This window comes from Lissotriton vulgaris, chromosome 3_1, assembly GCF_964263255.1.
Source record: "Lissotriton vulgaris chromosome 3_1, aLisVul1.2, whole genome shotgun sequence".
NCBI classification, from domain to species: domain Eukaryota; kingdom Metazoa; phylum Chordata; class Amphibia; order Caudata; family Salamandridae; genus Lissotriton; species Lissotriton vulgaris.
In genome coordinates this window covers 653,984,053-653,991,011 of record NC_141689.1, presented here as the reverse complement: position 1 = coordinate 653,991,011, position 6,959 = coordinate 653,984,053, and positions in this window count along the sequence as shown.

Sequence of the window (6,959 nt, the reverse complement as noted above, 5' to 3'; positions counted from 1 at the left end):
TAGAATAGAAAAATATGCTTTAGCATTGTTTTAGGTAAGTTAGAATTTGCTGCGCCATTTTGTGTGAGGGCACCATTTTTTATCATCATCAAAACTAATCCTTTGTCATTTCCGAGAAACAGCCTTCTCTAGGTTGTTTCTTCAGAGAGGAGTTCTGTTACACTAATGAATGCTCTGTTCTTATTAGCGCATACCTTCCCTTTAGATGTAAGCCTTCTCCCACTTGTCTAGTGATGGGCACAGGCAGAGCGACCTTGGCAAGTAGATAAGGTGTGCCCGGCCTCAGAATCAAAATCTACTCCTTTGTAATTTACTGTCTAGCTGCATCTCCTTGGAAAATTCCATGATGGGCGTGCTTCCATTGGTTTCGAAGTGTACAGAATGTATCATTATGCTTGCTGAAGTCAGTCCCTCTGCAGTACTCTTAGCAACTGGCAGACAGGGCTCCACTCTGAGTGCACTTTGAATAAACTGTTATTAGTTTGTATTCTCTACTGTCTGACAGACTCTTCATTTGAATGGAAGGCTGAGAGGTGGTCTTGAGTGACCCGAGCTCTCCGAGGGATAATCTCCTCTGACCTAACATCCGGAAAGCTCGCTCAAATTCTGAGTAAAGGTGCCTCAGAAGCAACCATTACAACACGGTCAAGAGAGTCTTTACGAGGCATCATCCTTGGGGAAGCCAAGATCTTCGAGAGAGGGGCATTGAGCTCTGGACCCCCGCCCACAAAACCTACCCACACGTATTACTACAGGAAGACTTGGCAAGGCCTCACGTAAGAGCACTCGGAGGGACATGGGGAGCAAATAAAAGCGACTGGCTCCTTGGCACTTCAAAAGCCGAAAAAGTCTATCAAAACCTTGTGCATAAACAATCAACATCTGGTGAGATGCAAATCAAACCTCACAGATCACTTTAACAGTCGGAGTCGCCAGGGATCCCCTCACCGAGACCAGCCAGCGTCCCACTCCTAGCAGGAACTCTGAAAATCCCACTTACGGCTCATCCGAGCTTGCAGTCTCCAAACTGATCATCACCTCCTGGAATGTGTCTGGGCTCAAGTCAGCACTTTCATCCAAATCTGCAGTGGCTTATCTGAATAAAAGTGACATTATCTGCCTACAGAAGACCTGGGCTCTATCTCCATAGGTACTCTACGGCTACTATGAGTTTTTCCAACCGGCAACCAGGTCTAACCTCTTCGGACGTCCATCTGGGGGCCTCTCAATCTTTAATAAACACTTGTGTAAGATCATGGTTACACCACTCCACCAAACTTCCCAGCATTGCACGTTGTTTTAATTACAGGGGCCTGAAACCAAACAGACCTCCCTCTTCTTTTATTAAACTTATCACAACATAATGAAAACATCAAAGCTCTCTACAACAATACTCTTGACTAAGGACTTGGAAGATCTTCTGCTAGAGTTTGCCACTGCTGAAATTCTGCTACTAGGTGACTTTAATATCAGGGGCATGGGAATCAAGGCCACTTAGCTTCTAAAACCAAAGAACAGGAAACTATGAACATTCTATTATCCAACTGCAATCTACGTTCCGTGAAGTTTTTTTATTCTCAAGATCCCAGTGTATATCTTTCAAAAACTTTTAAGAACATCTCAACCATAGACTATATCTTCCTGTCAGCATCTCTGGCAACTCATTTTGTTAAACTGGAGATCCCGGGATAGAAATCGATCATAACCCTCTTATCACAACACTGTACCTACAAACCCCAGCTGCCGCCACAGTTATAGAAGTAGGGTATTCAACGTTGACCGAATCCCACACACTAGTCAGAAGAATGAAATGGGACACCTCAGGCTTCATTGAGGTGGGCAAATGGCTCAAAGATGTTACCTTGAACTTCATTAACCCATCTGTGAGCTCTCACCACAAATGGGATGATTTAATAGCCAAATTAAGAGACATCCTAACGGGACCTGGGCCCCTCGCCAACATCCCAGGATTCCTCCACCGACGCCCTACAATAGGGCTATTGTTAACGAATGAAGAACACTAAGGAGAGCCACTCGGTCACACAAATAAAATCCCACTACACTGTCCATCAAAAACCTGGTCACTCTTCGCAAATTGTACAAAAAATTAACATGGGAAGCAAAGAAACTCAACGAACAGCAGTGGATAAAAATACACTGCATACTAAAAGAAAAAAGCTTGCCCCACTTTTGAAACTACATTAACAAATTCCAATCCTCCAACCGCTGTAGGGGGAACGTGGTGTACAATGGGTGCCCGAGAACTGTCCCTTCGAGTTTCAACAAAAATTACAACCTGAGACTGGCTGAGTAAGGATACGTTCTCGCACCCCTCCTGTACAACCTCGACACAGCCAACCTTGGGAGATTCTTGGAGCACAGCAGCATGCTCCCTCCACAATTGGGCCATTCCAAACCGCACATTCTACAATATGCCAACATCGTCGTAATGGACCAAGCCAAATCTGGAATCCAAAGCTCCCTGAGAAGGCTTGACGAATACAACAAAGCCAACTCTCTTAAAATCATTCAGGACAAGACCAAGGTCCTGATCTTCAGTCGTTGCCTAAAAAAGAAATTTCTAACCTCGAGCATCGGCCCGCCAAGATTAAAACCACTGTGTATGGTTCAGCGAGTCTTCCACCTAGCCGCCCTGGAAAAGAGGGCCAGAGCTATAACACACCCTGACAACCCTTAACCGGACTCTCCGCCGCGCCTCAGCTACCACTATATTAAAGGTTATAAACGCTACCCTTCTTCCTGCTCTTCACTACGGGAACCATCCCTTACCAAGGGAAAAGTGCAGCCAGCCTAGACATTGCCCAATGTAAGACATAGAAACTAGTTATTTAACTACCCAAATATACACGTAGGACAAGACTACAATTAGAGCTGGGCCTTCTGAGGCAATCACTCACATGCGTAGTCGATACCCTTAAATTAAAGGTTACTAAAAGCTCCATACAACCTTCTTAAAGCCTGCCTAAAATAAACCTTTGAGAGCCCCAGGAACCCATGGAACCAACAAATACAAAAGGCAATAATATCCCTATAAATTGAAGAAACAACACCTTAATTGTACTCCATCTCCTATGCAGCCTGGAAAAGGGTTATAAACAAGCAGGTGATACAAATTTCGTTTCAGCAGGACATTCAGTCCCTAAAAACCTAAACTACTCTGTCTTGAACAGTTCATCTCTACCAGGGATACCCAACCATACCTCTTAGACAGCCTAAACCAATCGGCCCGTAGGAATATCATGTTAATGCGTCTCCTAGGTCTCCGAACCACCAACTTCAAATCAATGTGCCCTACACGGGGAGGGGCCTGCACACTATGGAACTACAAGATCGAATTATGACTCCACCTGCTGTGCTTAATGTTCTTTCCTGGATGCCCCTAGGAGATCTCTTCTGAAGCCCCTTATAGTATATGATGCAGTAGTAGTTTCATACGGTAGTGTTCTTGTTTTAATTGAAATGGTATTTCATGGATTGTGTTCCATGTTCAGAACGATTCGTGCGGATGCCGCTTGGACCCTGCGGGCAGTGTCTGTGGCTTCCCTGTGGCATTCGGACGTTCATGCCATCAGGGGTTCTACATATTGGAATAAAGAAGTATTTACTCCTCCTTATCTAAGTTTCCTATATTGTTTGTTTCCTTCCTCACCGCTCCACATTTATTGTTACCAGTAGTGGGGTGAGAAAGAAGTAGAAAAGAAAGAATTTTCCTTTGGAAACTGGCAGGGCCCAACGACCATATAGGGCACTGACCACAAGGCGCCCTCACCAGGTGAGCACGCTATACCCAAGAAAATACAGATTTGCCTCAAACTGTAAGTTTTCTGTGTTTTTGGGGGTTCCATTTTATCAACACTCGCTTAGGAAGAGTGAACCGTTGGAAACTGGCAGCCACATCTTTAGAACGGCAACATCACATTGTGCCTCAAGTAGATTTTCTCTCTGGATCGTCACACTGATGCCTGTGACGGAGTCGACGAGAGACGATGCCCGCATCATCACAGGTCATAGCGTCCAAAGCTCACGCTTACTATCAATGTGGCTGCCATTTTGAATCAGTGCCCGATTCATACATACGATGTGTCAAAATACATACACCGACTGGTAAATAGACATTTGTTCAGACATCTTGTTCCAAACATAACTGGCTTTCCTAAAGAAATCAGAAGTGCAGATTGTTGTACGCAGACAATTTCGATCTCCATTATCCAGGTTAAATAAATGTTATCTTATTTTCATTTATTTTTCTCTCTTGCTTCACATTCTTCTCAACTTAAAACTCTCCAGTGTATATGGTATTCTAACATCATGGCTACAGTTCAGGGAGCTATGCAGCCTCTTCCCTTTTTTACAAAAGCCAGCCTTGACAATCTACCAATAGTTCCAGCTCCTGCTGGAGAGAATACACCCTGGAATGATTATTTAGAAGCTAAAGAGAATGTGCAAGCAATACACAGATGAAACAAGCATGCTTTTGGAACGCTATAATTTTTCTAAGTGCAAGCAGGCTATTGATGAGACAGTGGAGGAGTACAATTACTACTTTGAGAGTATTCGCATTAAAATGGGAATTTGACAACAATGTTGATATTTATATAAGGGATCAATTTGTCTTTAATTGCTATTCCAAGAAGGTACAAGAAAGACTTTTAACATGCAAAAAGCAGAGTTGGAATGAGACCATGGATATCGCCAGGAGTATAGAAAGAAAGATTATACCCTCTCAGGTTCTGATTAGTCAAACAGAGCAAAGTGTAATGTCTGCAATTAGTTTGGTTAATGATGAATTACTAGTGGCTACTTTTAGCAAAACAAGGAGGGTGAAGAGAGGGATATGCTATAGATGTGGCTCTATGAATCATATGGGCAATCGTCCTGCTTGTCCAGCCTTATCCAAAAGATGCAACCGTTGTTGCAAGATGGGTCATTTCATGAGTGTGTGTAGTTAAGATAAATCATATTGATGTGCCTGCTAACAAGTCTGAGGATCTGGAAGAATGTGCTGAAACATTTTCTAATATAGTTCTTACTATAGATGCACCTTTCCTTTAATCGGTCACGGTAATAAAAGGACCTTTCTGTCAAGCTACAGTGGGGGTAAAACCATTGTTGTGATGGCAAATTCGGTTGCACCAATCGCCATTTTGGCAGATACTACATTTTAAAAGCATTGGCCATCTGATATTTATAAGTGCCCCAAATATTTTCCCAAAGGCATTTGTTGAGCAGGACATTGAACTGACAGTGTATTTTCTAACATTTCTTGAATGGTTGGGAAGGCAAATTGATGCTAAGGTGTATGTTGCAGAGAAAGGAAAGACATCATTGGCTGGATGGATCAGGCAATGATGTACCAATATTACTTTGAGACATGCCAGTTTTAGCAGTGAAGCGTCCAGTTAATATGACTCAATTATTGACACAGAGGTTTTCCAAAGTTTTCTTTGACGCTATATGTTCAGTGAAGGGTTTTGAGCCGAACATCAAGCTTAAAGAAAATTATACCCCAGTCATACATAAAGTAGGCCCTGTACCTCAGAGTATAAGAGAAGATCTGAAGGTCTTGCTAGAGACACTTACATCAGAGGGTGTCATTGCCAAAACGGAATCCTCTGAATGGGTTTCTCCTGTCATTTTAACCCAGAAACCATCAGGGGATTTGAGGTTGTGTGTGGATTTGAGGTCCCTTAAACAAAATATTTTAGTGGACTGTTGCCCTCTTCTAGGCATACAAGAAATGATAGCCAATATTGCAGGTGCCAGGTTTTTCTCTACCATAGATCTCCATTCTGCTTATTATCAGATACCTCTGAGCCTAGATTCGCGGTCCCTAACTGCATTTGTCACTCCTTTTGGTGCGTTAAAGTATTTGAGGATTCCTTTTGGCCTTGCATCAATTGCAATCGTCTTTCAAAGAATGATGGACACCTTGTTTGGGGATGAGTCTCAAGTACATGTGTTTCAGGATTACATATTACTATACACCAAGAAAGAACATATGCTTCCTCTAGATAAATTATTCAAAGTATTGGATACATATGGCATGAAAATGAAATCTAATAAGTGTAAACAGTTTGTGCAAAGGGTTGAATACTTGGGTCACACAATTTCTGCAGATGGTATCAAGCCTAAGGCATGTAATGTGGAGGCTATTAAATCTGCACCAGCGCCAAAGATGCTTCAAGATCCTTTTTAGGACTTTGTGAGCATTAAGTGCCCTTTGTTCCAGGGTATGCATTTTCTGTACCTTTATGTTCCTTGTTAATCAATCAGGGAATTGTAAGCACGCTACTCACCCGTGAGGGTCTCAAATCACAAGAGGGGGGAGGGTTGGGTATGCCGCTCTGTTCACCCAAAGAGCCAGGTCTTGAGGGTCTTCCTGAAGGTGTTCAGGGAGGGGGCGCATCTTACATCTGCCTGTAGCTTGTTCCAGGTCTTGGCTGCGATGTGGGAGAACGATCTTCCGCTTGATCTGGCTCTGTGGATGCACGGGGATTCCACCAGTGCGAGGTTGGATGATCGCAGGTTTCTTTTGGGTACGTGGAAGTTTATTCTGTGGTTGAGGTATTTGGGTCCGTTGTTTTGAGGGCCCGTTGTTGTGAGGGCATTTGAAGGCATGAGTGAGGATTTTGAAGGTGAATTCTCCACGGGAAGCCAGTTGAGTCGCCGCAGGTATTGGCCGATGTGTTCGTGCCCGGGATGCAGAGGACGAGTCTGGCTGCGGGGTTTCCGTATCGTTTGCAGTGTGTGGAGTAGGGATTTGTTGATGCCGGTGTAGAGTGCATTGCCACAGTAGAGTCTATTGGTGATGAGTGCGTGGGTGACTTTTCCTCAATGCGGGGGGGATCCATTTGAAGGTCTTTAAGGATGCGGAGGGTGTTGAGGCTGCTGGAGGTGACGGCGTTGACCTGTCGGTTCATGGTGAGTGATGAATAGAG